Raw genomic sequence first — 23,046 nt, forward strand, 5'->3', positions numbered from 1 at the left:
TTTTTTTTGGTTTTTTTCGAGACAGGGTTTCTCTGTATAGCCCTGGTTGTCCTGGAACTCACTTTGTAGACCAGGCTGGCCTCAAACTCAGAAATCTACCTGCCTCTGCCTGCCTCCCAAATGCTGGGATTAAAGGCTTGCATCACCACCACCTGGCTGGTTTTTAGCATCATTGACCAGAGCGGATCTACCAGCTCTATGTGATTCAAAAAAGATTTTGGGGCTGGGGACTCCTGCTTGTGGAGGATTTGGGGGGTGGTCAACAGTCACTGGTCTGAGGATCAGCTTTGGCGCAGGTTTTTTCAGGGCAAGACCTCTTGGTATAGGTTTAGGGTTTGCCAAAATCCAGTTTGGACCTACAGCCACCAGCAGGGGGTTCACAATTGGTTTTACTGCAAGTCTGATGGTGAAGAGGAGACCAGGACATGGAGTTGGAGGCCCCAGGACCTCCCAGCTTCCCAACCCTTCGCCTTTTTCCCTTTGTCTGTGAACCTCAGTGAAACTTTAGACCAGCTCCCCTTCCTGGCAACTGTGATAAGGTCTTCCTTTGACACTCCCCAGGTTTTTAATCCCTCTAACTGATGTCTCACATCCCCAGGAAGCACAGTAAAATTGTTCTGGACCCCTACATGTAACAGTCCTTTTCTCTCCGGGACATATATAAAAAGTTCTCCACCGACATGGTGGGTATGAATGTCGTAAACTCTGTGGGGTGTCAGGCCACGAGTTATCAGCCAGCTGGCACAGATCAAAGGTTAAATCTGGAGACCACGGGGTCCCAAGTGAATTATTTTGTATTAGGAGGTTGGGCCCGGTAACCCATTTCAGGATTCTCAACTGTCTAAGTCAAGTCATAAGGCTGGTGCGAGTTTTTAATCTCTGAATGGAGACACGGGCTAGGTACAGCAGTGCATGAAGCCAGTCAAAACAGCAAGCTTAGGACCAAGTTAATTTTAGCTTGAAGGGATGAGTGCCCGTTTGGACATTCCATATCAGCAGTGGCGGCCGAGAAGTCTGGTGATCTTCTGGAGAGACCAGATCAGCAGGGGAGTGCAGTGTACCCAAGCAGCGACACGGTCCACTTTTACAGCTGTCAAAATTGTTAGCAGGGTGACATAGGGTCTCTTCCAAAGAGGCTCCAGCGCTTTCTGGAAAAACCACCTCATGTAGACCCGGTTTCCAGGTTGAAATTTGTGGGGGCTCTGGAACCAGGGCCTGCTTCATAGAGGGCACGCAGTTTAGGCCAATCCTGCTCGTGAACCTATTGAGTTGCTCTGACCTTAGTTATTAATTCATCATCTTCTAATTCTGCAATGGCTGATGACTGTTAGGGTCAATAGAGGCAGGGACACTATACATGATTTCAAAAGGAGCTAGTCCTAATCCTTAAGGAGCATTCCTTACCCTACACAGGGCAAAGGGAAGGAGTGTCACCCAGTCTATGGCAGTCTCTAGGGCTAATTTAGTCAAGGTCTCCTGAAGTGTCCGATTCATTCTTTCTACCTGTCCTGAACTTTAGGGCCCGTATGCACAATGTAATTTCCAATCTGCCCCAATATATCTTGCTACATCCTGGCTTACTTTGGACATAAATGCTGGTCCATTGTCTCACCCTATCACATGTGGGAATCCATACCCGGGTGGGATATCTTCCAGTAACTTCTTAGCTACTACCTCTGCAGTCTCGGTCTTCGTTGGAAAGGCTTCTGTCCATCCGGAGAATGTATCCACGAACACTGACTCTGGGCCCATTTGACCTCCTCCTCCGTGTGGACTGGGCATTCTGGGAGGTTGGGGTGGGATGGTTCTGGTAGAGTTGCAGCTAGCATGGAGACAGCTAAGGCTGCCTCTTTGGCAGCTCCGTCAGCCAAGTTCTCACCTCTGGCCACTGACGTGGTTCCTTTCTGATGGCCTGGACAACGTATGATTGCTACTCTCTTTGGCAGCCTGAGGGTTTCATGTAACTGTAGGATCTCATCTTTGTTTTTGATGGTTTTTTCCTTCTGCAGTTAGAAGCCTTCTCTCGTGGTATATGGCTTCATGTATATGGGCTGTTGCAAATGCATACCGGCTATCGGTGTAGATGTTGATGGGCAGCCTTTTTCCCATAATGAGGCCCTGGGATAGCATCAGTTCAGCCCTAGGAGCTGAGGCACCTGGGGGGAGAGACTGGGCCCGAATGGCCTCTGTTTCTGTGGTCACTGTCGCTTCTGCCTTCCTGTGTCCCTCTCAAATGAAACTGCTTCCATCCATGAACCAAGTCTGCTCTGCCCCTGTCAAAGGCAAGTCTTTTAGGCCCGGTTGAGTACTGTATGCTTGTGCCAAGATTTCACTGTATTCATTACTGAGCCGCTCGTCTGAGGGCTGTTTGAGCACCCCTTCGATTGCATGGGGGGGGGGTAGTCATAGCTATATTCTTTCCCATAGTTAGTTTATCTGCATCTTTAACCAGTAATGCTGCGGCTGCAACGATGCACAGGCAGGGTGGCCATCCTGCTGCCACTGGGTCTAATTTCTTTGACAGATAGGCCACAGGCCGTTTCCATGGTCCCAGAGTTTGAGTCAGGACCCCTTTGGCTATTCCCTTCTGCTTGTTGATGTACAGATGAAATGGTTTTGTTATGTCTGGGAGTCCCAAAGCAGGAGCTGACAGTAAGGCCTGCTTTATTTTCTCAAAGGCCTTTTGCCAATCTTGAGTCCCAACAAAGTCTTTGGCCTCTCTTGGAACATGGGACATTGTCAGACTCGCACTGGATCTGCTCCTGGCTTGAGCTCTACAAACACAGGGGGTTCGATGTTTTGAAAGTCCCATTCCTCTACTCTCTGCCCATGCCTGGGGAAAATTTTCCAGCCAGACCTCTAGGTCTTGTTCAGGGCTGGCTGGTGATTCCTACAGTCTATATTCAGCCTCAGAGGCCAGGTTAAGTGTCAGCACCTGGATTGGATTTCTATTCCAGTCCGTTAGCCGGACTTTCCCGGGGTCAAAATGAATCTGAGCTCTCATTTTGGTTAGTAAATCTCTCCTCAACAAGGGTTATGGGCATTCAGGGATTACTATAAAGGAGTGGGACACTCTTCCAGTTCCCAAGTCCTTTGAGTAGTTCATGAATATTGCTTGGTACCTGTAGCTCCCTGGACCCAGGAATTTTTTTAATAGACAATGGCCCTTCAGCCTTTATGAGCACCGGATGTTGGGCTCCAGTGTCCACCAGGAAGTTCAGAGGCTCTCCCCCAACTCTGAGGGTTGCCCTGGGCTTGGGGAGGAGGTCCGAGCTCCGACCCCCTCAATCTTCTTCAGTGACCATGATCTTGTTTTTAAGCTTTATCTTTGGGCACTCTCTGGCCTAGTGTCCTTCCTCTTTAGAGTAAGCACATCGATTCTTACCCAAGGTTGGTCGACGGCTCTCTCTGGGTTCTGACTGGCAGCTTTCTTTTGGCTCCCTCCCTTCTGCAATGTTCCAGAGCTGGTGCCTCCTCTCTTTCTGGTCTGAATTACCAAAGGCTAGAAGGATTTTTGCTATATTTCTGCTTAACATCTTCCCTGCTTTGGCCTTTTTCTCATCTTCAGTTTTCCTGTTATGTTTTCCACTTTCTCTGCCACTCCCACTAAATCTCTCAATGACTTTTCTCCTAATCTTTCTAGTTTCTGTAACTTCCTCCTTATGTCTGGTGATGATTGCTTTTCCCAAATCTTCAGGATCTAAGTGTGTGTATCGGCAGAAAGCATCCATGATCCTCTCGAGAAACTCTGCAGGGTTCTCATTATCTCTCTGTCTGACATCATAAACCTCAGCCATAGTGGTGGGTAGTTTAACAGAGGCCCTGAGACCCACCATCAGAGACTGCCGATAAACTCAGAGATTATCCCTACCTTCTCCTGTGTTGTAATCCCAGGCTGGTTTTCTGAAAGGGAGCCCTTCGTCCATGTCTGCTGGGTTTTGGGTTTCTTGCAAGGATTTCTTGTAGCCTAGACTGAGCTCCAACGGACTGTGTCATTGAGAATGACCTTGAACTCCTAAAAAGGTTTTCATTTACATTTTAAAAGTTTGTGTTAAGGGGCGGGCGCTGCGTGTGTCACAGCATATGTGTGGAGAGCACAGGACAACTTTTAGGAATCAATTCTCTTCTTTCACCTTACGGGTCCTGGGAATTGAATTTCAGGTCATCAATCGGGCCTGACAGCAAGTTCTTTTAGCCACTGAGCCATCTCTATGACCTGGAGCCTGGATCAGCAGGTGTTCTTCAGTGACAGGGTCCTGCGTGGGAGGTGCCAGGGGATGAAAGATGAAGAAGATAGAAGAGATGGACTCAGGAGGTCTTACCTATGCTATGACTTATGCCAAGCAAGCTTAAGAAGCACAGCATCTTACATGCTATTTACGGGAGAGACATGGGATGGACCCAGCAGAATCTGTCATACAATGGACCTGACCTCTGTAAGGCAGAGCTCCTAGAAGAAGCTGATGCATGCCACAGCAGGCTGCTGGTTCATGGAGGTGCGGCTTCAGCAAGTTCTTGATGGAGACCTAATGCAAATGGTTTGGTGGATTTGACACCCCTGAGTTGATGCCACTGAGGCTGATGAAGTTCTACTCTGTTCCAGTAGCACGGCTTCGGATGTAGAACAAGGCAGGCAGAATCCCCAGGGAAGCTCACTCTATAGAGGTATAAAAGCTGTAGCCAATGGGAGGTGCTGGCTCGAATCTGTAATCCCAGCACTCAAGAGGCTGAGGTTTGAGAGTGGCCGTTAGTTTGAGGCTAGCCTGGGTATCATAGTGAATTTCAGGTGTGAGAAATCTATCTTAAGCTGGTTTAATAATTGACCCTGCTTCTGCTCATAAACCCTGCCCCTTGACATTTATTACTGTTGGTTAGGTTAGCTTAGGTTTTTAACCACTTGTAATCAGCTTTCCTGAAATGTTGACTCACTGCTGAATTGGAGACCATGTACACTCATAAATTCCTAGAACGTTTCAATGTTTAAACACTGTCACCTTTATCCTTCCCTTCTGTTCTTTCCCAGCTGCTTTCCAAGACAGCCCATCGGGAGTGAACTGTGGGGTGGAACCTCAGCAACTGAGGAAGAGCTCTCAATAGGGATAAAAGGCCATGCTGACCCTGTGGGCTTACTCCTCTGGGTTTTGGACCATACAGCCTTCCATCCGGAAGTTATTAAGGCATTACCAAGACATTGTAACTGATGAGGTAGTCCTCTACTTTACAATATTGAACACATTTCTAACGCAGGCTGGCCTGGGTTAGAGCGAGAACCCCATGTCAGTTCCAAGTCTGAAATTGAACTTTCCCATCCTGGTCTTCTGCATGTTTTGCTTATGGCCATGGTGAGATCCATTTGGGCTAGTTGGAGAAAATTCTGAGGCAATATTGAAAACAATATTTCCTGTTATCTGAGGCAAAGCATATAGGCTGCATATGGACTCAGCTTATTATTTTTTTCCTGTGTGTGCACACACATATCTGCATATGCAAGTGTGCTTGAGTGTGTGTATGTGTGTGTGTGTGGGGGGGGAGACAGAGGACAATATCTTCAGGTACCCTTTTTCTTCTTGTCTGAGACAGGGTCTTTCATTAGCCTGGGGCTTTGCAGAGAAGGGTAGATTAAGCTGACCAGTGTGCTTCTGGGGTCTTCCTGTCTCAGCTCCCATCCCCCCATTACAAGCATGGGCCACTGCTCAGGCTTCTCACCTGGATCCTGGTAAAGCAATCTTAGATTTCTATGTGCATGACTTGGGGGTTTTTACCAGTGGAGACTTCTCCCCGGCCCATGTCCAGTTTTTTCTTTTTCCTTTCCTTAAAAATAGATTTTTCTCACGCAATATATCCTTATGGTTCTCCCCCCTATACTCCTCCCAGCTCCTCACCACCTGTCTGCCTCTCCTTGGAAAACAAATAAACTTCTATGGGCAATAATAAAATATAGTAAAATAAAACCTAAACTAACACATTGGAATTGGATAGCACAAACAGAACAAAAAGAGCCCAAGAAAAGGCACAAGAATCAGAGAGCTACTCATTTACACACTCAGGAATCCCATAAAAACACTAAACTGGAAGCAATTATATACACACAAAGGACCTGTAGGGTAAAAAGGGAGAAAAATATAAAATAAGATAAAAATTTAAAAAAATAAGATAAAATTAGAGTAGGTGGGGGTTGAGGAGCCCTGGTGTGATATTATGAGACAAGGAACTTCAAAAGATGCTGCTGAGTTTATTTTCTGTTGGCCATCTACTGCTGGATATGCAGCCTACCCTTAAGAGAAATTTGTTCCCCCAGCGAGACTCCCTTGGAGGAAACTAAGTTTTCATGTATAAGTGGTTATCAGTTGGACATAGCTCCTAGGTTATGGACAGGGGCTTGTGTCCACTTCTCCTTTCAAGCTTTAGAACGCCTTGGTAGGGCAGATCCACAGACCCATGCTGCCTCAGTCTATGAATTCATATGTGCCTTAACCATGTTGATTTAAAGGGCCTTCCTTCCTCGGTATCTTTCATCCCTGTTGTTCCTATTCTCTTTCTGCTCCCTCCTCATCAGGATTCCCTGATCCCCACGGGAAGGGATTGGGTGGAGACATTCCATGTAAGGCTTAGTGTTCCAGGGTCTCTAACTCTCTGCATAGTTATTTGTCTGTGGGCCTCTGTATTTGTTCCCCTCTGCTGCAGGAGGAAGCTTCTCTGATGATGGCTGATCTCTGAGTTTAGCAGAATGCCATTAGGAGTCATTTTACCGCTACATTTTTTTAAAATTTATTTTGTATTTTTTTTTTTTTTTAAAGAACAGTAGTATTGGGTCTTATCCAAATACTCTGACTCTCGGGCTATTTGGTTTCAAGTTCTTGGTCACTCAGGCAGTATCAGGTACGGATTCCACCTTTTGCAGTGGGCTTTCAGTCCAATCAGATACTGGTTGTTCGTTCCCGTACACTCTGTGCGGCTGACGCACTAGCCTACCTTGTAGGCAGCACCATTGTTGACAAAAGGGTTTGTGACTGGTTTGATGTTTGTGTTTCTTTTTTGGCAACACGCAGGGGGCCTTTCTGTACCAAAGACACCAGCACACTGGGGTGAAGACTCCATGTAGGCACCGGCTCAGTGCCTCTGTGTTCAGTGAGTTGTGTAGATACTGTCTTCAGCAGCGGGGCCTTGTCATCAGATTGTGGAGAGCCACCTACAGTCTTGGCAGCAGCTTGAGTTGTTTAGGGATTCCGATGGAACCCCATTGACAACAAATCAATTAGATGTAACCCAATCCTAGTACCAGAAGGTTCATTTGATGACAAGAGCTGTCCAACTGGGGGCTACCTCACCTCATTATTTGGTAATTTCTTTTAGATTATCTTCATACATGTATATGTTTTAGGAAACTTCTACTGTATTAAGTTCCCATAGTATCCCTCAAATGTCCTTAATTTTAGCTGTCTCTCCCTATATTCCCTCTTTGTCCCCCTGTTCCATCCTCCTCTCCATTTGACTCTCCCATTCCAGTCCTCCTTCCAACATCTATCCATAACTAAATATTCTAATTCACTTTTTAAGGGAATCTACTCTCTTTCCCCTCAGTCCCTTATCTCATACTTAACCTCTGTGGTTCTACAGATTGTAGCTTGGTTATTGTACTGGATAGCTTTGTGTCAACTTGACACAGCTGGAGTTATCACAGAGAAAGGAGCTTCAGTTGGGGAAATGCCTCCATGAGATCCAGCTGTAAGGCATTTTCTCAATTAGTGATCAAGGGGGGAGGTTCCCTTGTGGGTGGTGCCATCTCTGGGCTGGTAGTCTTGGGTTCTATAAGAGAGTGGACTGAGCAAGCCAGTAAAGAACATCCCTCCATGGCTTCTGCATCAGCTCCTGCTCCCTGACCTGCTTGAGTTCCAGTCCTGCATCCTTTGGTGATCAACAGCAGTATGGAAATGTAAGCCAAATAAACCCTTTCCTCCCCAACTTGCTTCTTGGTCATGACGTTTGTGCAGGAATAGAAACCCTGACTAAGACAGTTATTATTGACTTAGCAACTAATGTCCACATATATACCATATTTGTTGTTCTGGATATGGGATATCTCACTTAAAATTATTTTTTCTAATTCTATCCATTTATCTGCAATTTTCATGATTTGATTTTATTTAATGGCTGATTAATATTCAATTATATAAATGTATCACACTTTTTTATCCACTACTGTCAAGGGAGGATATTTAGGTTGTTTCCAATTTTTGGCTATTATGAATAAAGCAGACATGAACATAGTTGAGTAAGTGCCTTTGTGAATGGATGAAGCATCCTTTGGGTATACACCCAAGAATGGTATAGCCGTATCTTGAGGTAGATCAATCTCATCTTCCTGAAGAACTGCCACGCTGATTTTCATGGTGGCTATACATGTTTGCACTCTCATCAGCAATAGAAGAGAGTTCCCCTTGCTCTACATCCTTGCCAGCATGAGCTGTCACTTGTTTTATTGATCTTAGCCAGTCAGACAGATGTAAGATGAAAGCTTAAAGGAGTTTTGGTTTACAATTCCATGATGGCGAAGGATGTTAAACATTTAAATGTTTCTCAGCCATTTGAGTTTCCTCTTTTGAGATTTTTTTGTTGTTGTTGTTTACATCTATATATCACTTTTTTCTTTCTTTTTCTTTATTAATCAATATTATATTTCTCACATTTTACTTGTTTTTTTTTTTGTGTCTACAATGGAACGTTACACTGGTTACATTTTCAGAGATTCTAATCAATTAATTAGAAGTGAAAAGACATACACTCAGAGTTTTCTCATCTGTATCATAAACTTAAAATTTAAACAAAATATAGTATAATGCTTCATTGATAGGTAAGGTTATTTGACTGTCTTTTTTTGTTTTGTGGAAAACTTCACATATAAGAATATCATTATATGATCTATACTGTCCTCTCTTCCACTTCTGTATACTGTAGCTGACTTCAGATGCACCAGAAGAGGGTGTTAGATCTCATTATGGATGGTTGTGAGCCACCATGTGGTTGCTGGGATTTGAACTCAGGACCTTTGGAAGAGCAGTCAGTGCTCTTAACCACTGAGCCATCTTTCCAGCCCTGTATACCACTTTTTAACTGAGGTATTTGTTTTCTTGATATCTAGGGTTATTTTTTTAAGTTTTTTCCTATATTTTGAACATTAGCCCTCTATTAAATGTGTCGTTGGTCAAACATTTTCCACTTTGCAGGCTGCCACTTTGTCTGAATGATGCTGTCCTTTGCCATGCAGAATCTTTTCAGTTTCACGAGGTCCAATTAATGAATTGTTGATCTTAGTAACTATGTTAACAGTGTTCTGTTCAGGAAGTCTTTTTCTGTGCCAAGGAGGTCAGGGCTGTTTCCCACTTTCTCGTCTATCAGGCTCAGCGTATTTGATTTTATGTTAAAGCCTTTGCTCCATTTGGAGTTGAGTTTTGTGTGAGGTGACAGGTATGGATCTATTTGGATCTTCTAGATGCAGCTGCCCAGGTTAACTAGCACCATTCGTTGAAGATGCTGTTTTGTTTTGTTTTTTTTCTCCATTGTGTATTTCTGGGCTTCTTTGTAGGTGAACACATGAATTCTTTAATAGCACAAGTTGTCTTTGAACTTCGGCATAGACTTTCTAAGCACAGCTGTGCAGTAGCAACCTGATTTCCCTTTAGTAATCTGAATCTGTCATCCCAGTGACTAGATGTTGTCTTTCTGTGCCCTTCACTTCAGGGGGAGGAGGGAACCCAATAGTTGCTGTTGGCGCTCGTGCCCTCCAACCAACCAGCAGAACTCAGCATCATGGAAGGAGATGAAGAATCCTGCAACTGTTAGATAGGAGAATGAGCAGAATTATCCTCTTCTAGAAAGCCAGACTAGCAGGAGGAATGACATTATACATTGACTGTCATTTAAGTGGCTGTCTGTGAGAGCATATTCTTCTAGACTATTGTGCCCTAACTGGTACATTTAAAACTTAAGTTTTGATTAGCCCATTCCTAGCCTGTTAGCTGGGATCCCCTTGTTATCTAGGATATGGGTAAATCCAGTGATATTGAGCAGGAGTCATGGCACACACCTACAGTCCTAGCAGTTGGGAGAAGCAGGAGAATTGAAAGTTCAAAGTGATTCTTAGCTACATAGCAAGTTGGAGGCCAACCTAAAGTATGTGAACCCTGCATCAAAGTGAACCCTGCTTCAGAATTGTACTGATAAAAACCAGTGCGCTCCACAGGGATGTGCTGTGAAGCAAAAATCCGTGGACTTCCATGAAGATTGTATTACCACTGTGTCACCGTGACAAAATATCTGACAGAGGAAACTTAAGGGAGGGCTTATTGGAGTTCATCCTTTGAGGGTATAGTCCATCATGATGGCGAAGGCCTGGTAGCAAAAGCATGGTAGCAATGCAGCTGGTTTCATCGAAACTGGAGAGAAAGAGCGGGGGTGGGCGGTGGGGGTGGGAGGATGGTGGTATTCAGATCACTTTTATTCTCTCCAGAATCTCAGCCCATGAGAGTCCAATCCGAGTTCAAGATAAGTCTTTCCTTGCAGTTAAACCCTCTCTGAGAATGCTTACACATACACATACACACACACACACACACACACACACACACACGCACACACACCTCAGTGTTTTTCCTAGATGACTGTAGATCTATTGAGTTGACAATGGTGAGGAAGTAACACAGGATAGTGGAACTGTGTGATATGTGCCAACTCTGAGAGCAGATTCAAATTTGGACTAGAATTAATGTTGATGAGGAAGAAACACTTCCCTTTCTGTGGTACAAGAGTCCCATAATAGTCTGGGCTGCCACTAGGTGGCAATGGTTCTGTACTAAGGACTCAGAGCTGACCTCTGTTCTTGGCATATGGGTCATCTGATCATTCTTTGAAGAGGGGAGTCATGCTAGCCACCTCAGCCACTAGTACCCCTTTGCATTTAAGGGGGAAAGGCTGATGGAAAGAATGGCCCCTCGTCCATCAGCAGTGGCTGTCTTTTGAGAGGTGTAGTAGTTATTTTTTTGCCTCTGTGATTAACAACTCAACAGCACAAGGGTTTATTTTGGTTCCAGGTTTGAGGTTTACAGTAGCAGGAAAAGGCAAAACGGCAGAATTGTTTTTGGCAAGGGTGCCAGGTAGAGCTTGATACAACTGTGTGCCCCACATCTGGGCAGATCAGGAAACAGAGGGCTGGGTGGACTTCTGTACAGTTCATTCACACGCAGGGCGGGTCTTCTGGTCTCAGTAATCTTTGGACAAGCTCTCACAATTGTTCCCAGAAGTAAATCTCCTAAGGTCAGTCAAGCTGACAACAAAGATGAATCACTTAGATAACACGGATACACACTCTCAGTGACTTTCCTAATACTGTTCTCCATCCAAGAGTAGACGTGCTCCTACTGATGTCAGAAATGAGGCAAGCATTCCAGCGATCACCGCTCCTGCCCGCATAATCGAGAGATTATGCCGAGTGCAGTGAGGCCCCAAAGGGGGAGAGCAAGTGTCTCCTCTCCACGGTGTTGCTTGATCTCTGAAGACTTTCTCAGAAGCCTTGAACCTACCTGGCCGAACCATTTGAGAGAAAAGGAAGGGTGAAGCCCTTCCCACTTCCTGAGTTCCCATCTGTCAAGGCTCAGGCAGTGTTAGCCTCACCTTCTGTGTTGTTTGTGTGAGTGTTGCTGAGCCAATCCTCAGGGCACAGAAGCACCCTCAGGTGGTACCTGAATGAGATTGGGTAAAGAAGTCAGCAGTGCTGAAGAGCCCCCAGCATAGAGGGGACCCCGGGACAGGGGTCGCACCTTAGTGGCAGAGAACTTGTTTATCACAGGCAAGACTCCAGCCTCAATCCCTAGCACTGCAAATATGCATTATTGCTGGACAGCTGTAAGAGAGAGAATACTGTCTGATTTGTACAAATGTGGTCATTGATATAGGAAACCAAAGGGATATCACAATGTAAAGCAATTGATAAGATTGCAACAACCTTTCCGGACTGAAAAATATATGAAGTCCACACTATATCTACAAACTCTTTAGAAAAGGCATTCGAACTGGGCCATGGTGGTGCATGCCTTTAATCCCAGCACTCAGGAGGCAGAGGCAGGAAGATCTCTGTGAGTTCAAGTCCAGCCTGGTCTACAGAGTGAGTCCTAGGAAAGCTAAGGCTACACTGAGAAACCAAAGGAAAGAGGAAGGGGTCGGGGACAGAGAAAAAAGGCAATAGAAAAAAAATTCCTGTGTCTGAAACAAAGATGTTAAAATATGATAAAATACAATGGAGACCTAGAGCTGTTTGTGATGGTGGTTTCTCCATTCTCTGTGTGTAGTACATTATTTTGTTGTTGTTGTTGTTTATGTATATGGGGGAGTATATGTATACTTGTACGTTCAGATACCTTTGGAGCATCAAATCCCTTGGAGCTGGAGTTACAGGCATTTGTGAGCTGCCAGATGTGGGTGCTGGAATCTAAATTCTGGTCCTCATGACATAATAGCATCTTAACCACTGAGCCACCTCTCCTTCATATCCATAAAAAGTGCTTCATAAAGGGTATTTTTTAAAGGTTTATTTTATTTTTGCTTATGCATATATGTCTATCAGTGTGGGGTATACGCATATGCCCAAGGAGGCCAGTAGCTTTGGGCTCCCCTGGATCCTGGAATGACAGGTGACAGTAAGCTCCCAACCTGAATACTGAGAACTGAACTCCATCCAGACCTCTGCAAGAGCAGAATACACAGTTATACACAGAATACTCAGTGCTCTCTCCAGCTATATAAAACCATTTTTTAAGCAATTAAGCTAGAATTTAATATGAATCAATCAGCACTCTGACTTTATCCTCTGTGGGATCTTTAGCTTTGTTCTCCCTTGGATTGTAACCCTTGTTCTCCGGTCAGTGTCTGTGGTTCTAACATGACTGCCGATAGCCCTGGGAACTCATCCTGGAAACAAACCAAATACTCGATGAAAGGGAGTCACAAATGGAAGACTAGATACCCATTTCAGTGTTGTGCCTGATTCATAAATCCCAAAAGGCCACCAAGGAGCCAGTTCTGAGGCAATCACAGTGGGGTCTCCAGCTTGAGCCACACAGCTGTCTCCGACATAGCAGGAATGGAGGGTGAAGCCTCAAGTTCTCAACAGGACAAGGTTTTATAGGAAATGGCAAGCAATTGAGGGGGTTTCTAGCCTGGCACACATATAACTTTACGTTTTTCAAACCTTATTTTTAATAACGGTTCTTAAACATTTTAACCTCCCCTTTATCCCACCACCCACCAGAGGTAGTGGGAAAAAAAAGATGGGGTGGGGGGGATGGACCTGTTTAGAAAGGCTCCCTAGAGCAACTCTTGTCTGTGTTGTCTGGAAATGGGCAGTTCAGATCAGGTTAGCAGCGGCAGCTCGATCCACTCACAAATATTTCACAGATGTGCCAGCAGTCCAGTTTCGTTTGAGTCGTGATAGCAAGCAGGAATCAGCAGCAGTGGCGCTACTTAGCAGAGACAGCCAGGCCACAGCCTCAGCTCAAGTCAGCAGGAAGGACCTGGAGGGACACCAGACATTCTCTGCTGTGCCTTTCTCAGGGAAGTTAAGATCAGCAAAGATGCAAGACCCGCGAGCATTGCACAGCGAGCTCTATAAGCAAGCCAAGCTCTGTCTCCTTCACTGTCCATCGCATCCTGTTTATACCCTCCAAACATCATGTGTCCTCAATGGGTCTTGCCTCGGCATGGGTATCCAATCAGCCTGAGTTTGTGGAGTCCTGACAAACGCAGCTCAACTACACAATGTAAGGCAAACCAATACATATGTGTTGTTAGCAACGAATCTTTTGTCGTGTGTTCTTCTCTCATCATTTTGCTTTAGCGGAACATCCTTCCTCCTGGGTCAGCTTCAGTGAGACACTCTGTCGTGAGTGTGCCTTAGTCTTTTAACCTGTGTTCACTTCAGGAAAGCACTCCATCACTTGTTTGCCCCAGCAAAACACCATCCAACATAACTGACTCGCCAAAGAACCCTTAAAATTTCTACTACTTCCCACACAGCTGACTGGTTTGTTGCCCTTTAAAATAATTGGCTGGTGCTGGGTACCAAACTATAAACTTAGTTTTGGCTTTCTTCCTGATTGGTGATTCTTAGGAAGTGAAGTGCCAGGGGCAGCTTGTAACCTGGGGGCCCAGGTTTGTTGGGGAGTAACCTGGAAACTGGTACTAGAGAGTTCAACTTTAAGTCAGATTCTCTAAGATGGAGTCTGAACCCAAGATCTGGTTGCTATCCAGACAAGTGCATTCTCACATACACTAGCCTTTGTTGTGTATGTGAGACAAACCTTTCTCCCCAATTTAAAGCTGATAAAAAGCTAGAGCCTGTGACTGGGTAGTAGAGAGAGAAACGTGGGACTTGAGGATTGAGTGAGTCTCAGGAGAGTCCAGGGAGAGAGCAAGGAGAATAGGACAGAGGGAGAAGGAGGCCTCTATGAGTCCAGATGGATCATGAGCATGTGGCCAGGAGAAGTGCACCCTGAAGACAGGCTGATGGAGAGAAGCAGCCGGGGAGAGACTCAAGTGATCAGGGACATATGGGCTTGTATATAGGTAAGAATAGCATAGATTCTACTCAGTCTAGGCTTACAGCTTGTAAATAAAATACCAGGTTTCTGTTTTTTTTTAATATGGACTAGCTAAAATAAATAATTCACTCACATCTGGGGTCATGCAACCCAACCCTTTTAATTTCATATCCAGTTACTAGACAGAGTCCTGGGTGAAAGACAGTTTTCTAGCCAAGAGTGGAGAACCAAAGCCAAATGCATTTCAGAGGCATGGCTCCATTAAGAGAAGCTGCTGCCTTGCAGCAAAACTGGCAGGGTGTATCGAGCAGAGGCTGCACTACGGGATCTCTCAGACTGGAGTTGGAGTGCACTTCCTAGTACATGGAGGGACTGAACACTACCTGCTAGGTCCCTCAGTCTTCATGCTGCGGCCAGTGGGAAACGAAAATATGCCTGTGCAGGGGCCTCGTGAGAGGAAAGTTTTGGCTTAGGCTGGCAAACAGTAGCCCAACCCAGGTGGCACATGGGCCCCAGACGACTGCAGAAACTCGTGCCGGTTCTAAGGCCACAAACCACAGTCAGACTGAGGGCTAGACTGAGCCAAAGGGGTGGAGTTAACTGCCATAGACACTTGTTGATCTGAGGAGCCTGCAGCTGCACAGAAGGGTAAAAGGAACCTTTCCCTAAAGCTACAATGGGACTGAAAACCCCAAACTTCTAAAATGTGTATAAAATTTAATAGGAAGAAATATTTACTTTTTTTAAAAAATAAAAGGGTAAAGTCTCCAAAGGAAGGAGAGAGTTATTTGTTAAGGTTTGATTGATTGCTGTGTATTGAATGCTAAATACTAGCTCTCCGAGGTCTGGTTGCCCCTAGGGACAAGGATATCCTCACATACACCAAGTGATGCTATGTAACTTTGCTCCTTAGTTTAAAACTATTGGTTGAATAAAGATGCCTATAGCCTATATATAGGTGGGTACAAGAGAGGTAGGTAGAGTTTCAGTTCCCAGGCTTGAGGTCTGAGGCAGAAACCATGAGAGGAGAGAGGATGTGGTGAGAGAAGACACCGCGGAGAAAGGGATCGTGAGAAGTGGCTATGAGAGCTGGCCAGTGAGATTAAGGGCAGTCCTGGCAGAACAGGGCAAGTCATATCTCAGGGTTATTGACAGGGAAGTAGACATAATAGCATGAGGGTAGATATCTGTCCAGCTCTAGTGTTTTAAAAGTTTTCTATCTTTTACTTGGAAACTCAATGATCAAAAAAATCAGATAGAAATCTCCAATTGAGATTAAGTATTTACCACACCAGTTATAAGTTAAAATGTATTTTTTCCACATTAAAAATGGAAAAGATGTAATGTCACAGCACATCTGGATTATGTATAATTTTGTTATAGTTAACATTAAAAATAATTATTTTTCAATAATGATTACAATTTTATATATCCTTTTTAAGAGATATATAAAAGATGGAATGATAGGTTAGAGAGTATAGAACAGTGATTAGAAGACACGGAACCTATAACAACATCAAAACAGGTAATTTCAGGTGAAAAGGATTCACAAAGGCTTAAGGAGATTACAGAATGGTAGCCCATATTGATGCTAGATAAATAAGCTTCAGTTATAAATCAACCTTATCAGACTGGATATCATATTTATATTGTCAAGGATCAATTACTACATGAAGGTATACCTGAGTTAAAAGTACAAATCCTATTTAATAAAGTCACCTTAGAGCAACATCATACAATAGATGATACGTTTCATTTTATAAAGTTTGGAGAGTTAAGATATATACATGCGTTGGTACACCAAGTTATTGATACACATTGAGAACTGGACTTTTGCCTTAAATTCTAAAAATAGTGAATGTAAGAGTGCACATTTATTAGAGACAATGCCTATCTTAAAGATGCTTGTACAGACTGAAGCTGATGATGCCTCAACATATGTATTCATTAGAATACAAGAATATTTTAGACATTATGGTTAAAAAAAAAAAACAAACCTGTTACAGATAAGGCTTTCAATCATACAGGTCAGACAACTGTAGAGAGATCTAGCATGACTTTCGAGGAAGAAATTGCTGAACTAACTCAGACTGTTTATATTAAGGATGTTCTGACTTCAAAATGGAGGTCAGGAAGTACATTGCATTGGGGAAGAGATTTTTGCATTTGTCCCAACAGCAAAAGAAAAGCTGTGTTTTCCATCTAAAAAGATAAAAGTCAGCTATGACAGTGGAAGATCCCCTGAAGATCTTAGCTGCAGACAGAAGGAAGGGAATCAGGACAGGTAAAGTGGAAACATCTGGCTTCCTTAGAAAGCCCGTTATGTCAAATGATGTTGTGCTGGGACACATGAAAGGATTCGTTGTGTTTAGAAAAAATATGAGTATGATCCTCTAGACAGTGGAAGTTTAAGCATTGGTTTCCTTGCTCCACCTTGCTAGTCTTCACTGACAACATGCATGTATCAATTCACCCTACATTGCATTGCTGAGCTCTGCTCACAGTTACTTCATAGAGAGAAACTCTTGTGAGGTTTGTGTGGCTTCTTGCTGCTTCCTGCCGGTGACTTCTTGCTGTTTCCGCAGACTTGGCTGGGTTGGTGAGCCTCGAGGTTTCTTCTGAATTGAACTGCCCTTGCTGATTTGTGTGTGGTATCTGCCGAGTGGACTGGACTGCAGCTGCTGACTCATGTTTGGTGTTTGCTAGTGGACTGGACTGAGAACAACAAAGATTGGAATCGCCCCAAAGAACTATTTCTAAACAAGTCTACTTCTCCTGTATGCTAATAACCTTTCTTTTCCACTAAAGTAAGTTGAGAAAAATATATGTCTACAGATAGGTAACATAATTTGCTGATCCTTCCATATGGGAAAAGCCAAAAATCTTATATTGGTATAGATCTTTGTATATTGATGGAAAATTGAGGTTTATTTTGCTGCAACATACTACGTAAACATGTTTCCAACTCCTATTTGAGGTATTTTACCAAGTTATTCTTAAAATTACAGAGGCAAGCAGAACTTGAAGTTCAAGGCCAGCCTGGGACAGAGCAAGTTCCAAGTAAAGAACAGATTAGGTCCAGGCATGGTGGTACATACCTTTAATCTGGACCATACCTTCTGCTGGAGGCTTATATAAGGACAATGGAAGAAAGAAGACTCATTCTTCTTTGCCTGCTTGCACTTACTTGCCAGCATATCTGTTGGAACCTACTTCTTTAGGATTCTAGCTTATACAGACCAGATAAAACAACTAGCCCTTGGGACTGAGCAACTATTAGATTCTTGGACTTCCCATTCACAGCTGCCCATTGTTGGGTTAGTTGGATTGTAGACTGTAAGTCATTTCAATAATTTCCTTTAATATGTGTTGAGGTCTGCTCTGTTTAACATAACTGTAGTCACTTGGTATTTGGCCTCCATTTTGCTCATAAGGTGAAATTAAGTTCAGGTTCTCAGACTTCACTTCCTAGAAGTAATTATCCATAGCTGACAATTAAGAATGCAATTAATAAGCCAAAAAGTTATGATTGAATCACTTGTACTCTGTTATCTGAATATACTGGACGCACCTCCCTGGTTCACTACCTGGACACCTCCCCTCTTTCTTCACCTAGGACCAATCCACTCAAAGGATAGCTAATAATACTTTATCCAGTTAGCCAAAAACGTTGTATCACTTCACTGCTTGCTTTTAAACCTTTAAACCTGTTTTTTTCCTATAAAACCCTGACTAATACAGAAATTGTTACCTGGAGTTGTTCTAGAGGAGCAGAGATATAAGGATGCATCTTTAAGTATCTGGAATTGTCTTGATAATTTCCCAGCACTTTCTAACTCACCAGCACCTTTAACTACTGAAACCTCTCCAGACACTCTCTCTCCTGGGATCTTGGAGAATGTTTAAGGCCCATAGTAGAAACTATATTACAAATTTAAAGAAGTAAATGCCTTTGATTATCTTGATCCATCAATTGTGATTGGCCATGGATTAGGTGACCTGGTATATGAAAATTTCTACAGTTTGGGGGCAAATAAGGAAAATGATTTTGTTGGCTCATTGCTCTCAGCATCTCTGGTTAAATTGATGAAGGAATGGAATAAGTTGCATGCTTTAGAATTGCCTCTGCCAAAGAAAATAGTGAATCAAAAAACAGTATTTTATTCCTGGAGGAACTGAAGAAATTACTGCCAACATCAAGGACTTGAAAGATGCAAGGGTGGTGGTTCCCACCACATCTCCCTTTAACTCTCCTATCTGGCCAGTNCAGAAGACAGATGGATCATGGAGAATGACAGTTGACTATCAAAAATTAAATCAGTTAGTAACTCCGATTGCAGATGCTGTAACAGATGTATTTACCTTACTTGAGCAAATTAACCCATCTCCTGATACACAGTATGCAATTATTGATCTAGCAAAAGCCTTTTTTTCAGTACCTGTCCATAAGACCCATCAGAAGCAATTTAGCTTTCAGTTGGCAAGACTAGCAGTACACCTTTACAATTTTGCCTCAAGGATATATGAATTCTCCTGCCCTTTGTCATAACTTAGAAGCAATCTTGATCATCTGTATCTTCCACAAAATATCACATTGGTNCACTATATTGATGACATTATGCTGATTGGACCAAGTGAGCAGGAAGTAGCCACCACTTTGGACTCATGGCTAACACATATGCATATCAGAGGATAGGAAATACATCCAACCAAAATTCAAGGACTGACTACCTCCATGAAATTCTTAGTAGTCCAATGGGGCATGCAGAGATACTCCTTCTAAGGTGAAAGATAAGTTATTGCACCTGGCCCCTCCCACCACCACGAAAGAAGCACAACATTTAGTGGGTCTATTTGGAATCTGGAGACAGCTCATTCCTCACTTGGGTGTGTTACTCAGGCCCATATACCAAGTGAGTAGGAAAGCTGCTAGCTTTGTGTGGAACCTGCAACAGAAGGCTCTTCAACAGGTCCAGGCTGCTGTGTACTTGGACCACTTGGACCATATGATCCAGCAGGCCAGATGGTACTTGAGGTGTCAGTAGCAGATAAAGATTCTGTTTGGAGCCTCTGACAGACCTTATAAGTGAATCACAGAAGAAACCTTTGGGATTTTGGAGTAAGGCTCTACCATCATCTGTAGACTATTCCCCCTTTGAAAAACAGCTCTTGGCCTGCTATTGGGCCTTAGTGGAAACAGAATGTTTAAAAATAGCATACCACATTACCATGTGACCTGCACTGTCCATCAAGAGTTGGGTGTTATCAGACCTATCAAGTCATAAAATAGGATGTGCACAGCAGCAGTCTATTGTTGAATGAAAATGGTATATATGTGATTGGGCCCAAGCAGGTCCTGAAGGCACAAGCAAGTTATATGAAGAAGTTGCCTAAATGCCTGTGTTTTCTACTGTTACAATGCCATCTGCTGTCAAGCATGTACCTATACCTTATGGGGTGTTCCCTATGATTGGTTGACTGAGGAAGAGAAGACCAGGGCCTGGCTTACTGATGGCTTTATGTGTTATGCAGGCACCACCCAGAAGTGGGCAGTTGCAGCATTACAACCCCTTTCTGGGACAACCTTGAAAGATACTTGTAAAGGAAAACCTTCACAGTGGGCAGACCTTCAGGTAGTACACATGGTGTTACAGTTTGTTTGTTTGTTTGTTTGTTTTTTTAAGAAGAAATGGCCAGATGTCCAATTGTTCATTGACTCATGAGCTGTAGCCAATGGATTGGCTGGGTGATCAGGGACTTGGAAAGATCATAATTGGAAAATTGGTGAAAAAGACACCTGGGAAAAAGTATGTGGATAGATCTTTCCATATGGGCAAAGACTGTGTCTATATTATATGTCCCATGAAAATGCTCATCAAAAGGTGACCTCAGCTGAGGAGAAGTTCAATAATCAAGTGTACAAGATGACCATTTCTGTGGACAATCAGCCTCTTTCCCCAGCCATCCTTGTCATTGCTCAATGGGCACATGAACAAAATGGACATGATGGCAGAGGTGGGGGTTATGCTTGGGCTCAACAACATGAACTTCCACTCACCAAGGCTGACCTGGCTACAGCTACCACTGAATGCCAGATTTGTCAATAGCAGAGACTGACACTGAGCCCCAGATATGGCACCATTCCTNGAGGTGACCAGACAGCAACCTGGTGGCAGGTTGATTACATGTGACCACTTCCCACATGGAAAGACAATGTTTTGTTCTTACTGGAGTAGATACATATTCTGGTTATGGATTTGCCTTTCCTGCACATAATGCTTCTGCCAAAACCACTGTCAATGGACTTAAAGAATGCCTTATTCTCCATCATGGAATTCTACAAAATATTGCTTCTGACCAAGGAACTCATTTCATGGCCAGGTAAGTGTGACAGTGGACCCACAATCATGGAATTCACTGGTCTTACCATGTTTCTCACCATCCTGACGCAGCTGGCCTGATAGACAGATGGAATGGTCTTTTGAAGACACAGTTACAGTGCCAATTAGGTGGCAGCAGCATGGAGGACTGGGGTAGAGTCCTTCAGAAGGCAGTATATGCTTTGAAACGGCATCCGATATATGGTACAGTTTCCCCCATAGCCAGGATCCATGGGTCCAGGAATCAAGGGGTAGAAAAGGGAATAGTTCCACTTACTACCACTCCTATCGTGATCCATTAGGAAAGTTTTTGTTTCCTATTCCCTCAACCCTAAGTTCTGCTGTCCTAGAAGTTTTGATTCCAGAGCAGGGAGTGCTCCTGCCAGGAACCACAACAAACATCCCATTGAACAAGAAGCTCAGACTTCCCTCTCTGGTCATTTTGGGGCTTCTAATGCCCTTAAACCAATAGGCTAAGAAAGGAATAATAGTGTTAGGAGGGGATAGATCCAGACTACCATGGGGAAATTACAAGGAGAGAGAGTAGGAGAGGGAGTAGTGCATCAGTCTGCAGAGCCCACTCCTGTACTTGTGACAAATGGATCCTACTGAGAAGCCATTGTTTCAGCTTCTGTTGTTTTAATTCCTGGACAAAAGGTCTCACTCATAGCCTGCGTCTGGTCTAGAACTCACAATAGCCCCAGTCAGCCTGAAATTCAGTGTCAGGCTGATAGCCTTGAACTCACCGTGTAACTGAGGCTGGCTTCTGGAGTGCTGGGATGGTAGGTATGCCACACCAAGCCTGCTTTCCTATGGTACCAGTGTACAATCACTACAAATGGAGTCCCAGCTCCAGCTCTTAACTTGCTATTGTGTTCATGACAAGCAGTTTCCTTACATAGCATTTGCTAGAGGTACCCACTATTGTATTTCTTGTCATTTGCAACCAAAAACTTTCATTCTTCTCTTAGGAATTGTGACCAATGAAGGGAAAGAGGCTGGCCAGTGAGCAGAACAGAAGAGAGACCAGAGGAGCAGCCAGAGAAGGCTTAACAAAGAACCAATTCCTGGAGGCAGCAAGCTAAGCACTGGGAATAAGCTGTAAAAGAAAGGTAGAGTGTCCCTGTGTCTTGAGTCTATGGAATCCCAGCACTGGGAGCCTGAAGCAAGAGGAGTACCATAATTTTCAGGCAAGCCTAGGCTAAGAAATGAGACTGTCTCAAAACACAAAGTAAATAAAACTGATAAAATAGAACAGGTCTACTTTCCATCTAAATCCCTTCCTGGGGTCAAGCCATAATAGATCCACTTGCTCAGTCCCCTTCTCCAGGAGAGGGCTAGATTTTCATTTTACCTGTCACAATTTCCCACCCCCTTATCTGATATCTCAGTCTGGCCCTTGCTGGTCTCTATTGGACACTCACAAGATTGAGAATTTCAGGTGGCACCAGGCATGATAGTACACGCCTTTAATCCTAGCACTTGGGAGGCAGAGGCAGGTAGATTCCTGTGAATTCGAGGCAGTTTGGTCTACATAGTGACTTCCAGAAAAGTCAGAACAACATAGTGAGCCACTATTTCTAAAAGCCAAAACAAATAGACAAACAAACAAACAAAATTTCAGGTGAAGTCGACCATCAATAGGTAATTAAAACTTGTATCTTGTCACACAAGTTCGTCCCAGCAGTTCGGAGGCTGATGCTGGAGTTTGAAGCTCGTCTGGATTATACAGAGGCTTCAAGCTCAGTCTGGGCAATTTAGGAAGATTCAGTCTTTGAAACAAAAAATGAAAAGTGCTAGGTGCTTGCCCCAAATTCTCAAGGATCTAGGTTCGAGCCATAAAAATAGAGGAAGAAAAGCAGATTAAACAGAAGATATTAAAGACTGACTAACTTTTCTAAACATTTATTTCTCCTTACATTTCTAAAGTTTAGTCTCGGTAACTTTCTCAGCATCAAATGCCTGCCTTTTCTCATTCAATGGATAGTCTCATGAACAGACTTCAGGTCAGCTACACACGCACTCATACACACACACACACACACACACACACACACACACACACACACACACACACA

At 43.7% G+C, this 23,046-nt stretch overlaps 1 protein-coding gene across 1 annotated transcript in view; it reads left to right on the plus strand.

The window, feature by feature from the left end:
- The first annotated feature begins 2,718 nt into the window (after positions 1-2,718).
- Positions 2,719-23,046, plus strand: part of LOC110333859 (cytidine monophosphate-N-acetylneuraminic acid hydroxylase) — a 134,397-nt gene continuing 114,069 nt past the window's right edge. Inside the window, exon 1 of the mRNA XM_021215615.1 lies at positions 2,719-2,789. The gene's annotated coding sequence lies outside the window, so the exon portion shown is untranslated. The remainder of the gene's footprint in view (positions 2,790-23,046) is intronic.

This window comes from Mus pahari, chromosome 16 (assembly GCF_900095145.1).
Source record: "Mus pahari chromosome 16, PAHARI_EIJ_v1.1, whole genome shotgun sequence".
In the NCBI taxonomy this organism is placed as follows: Eukaryota; Metazoa; Chordata; class Mammalia; order Rodentia; family Muridae; genus Mus; species Mus pahari.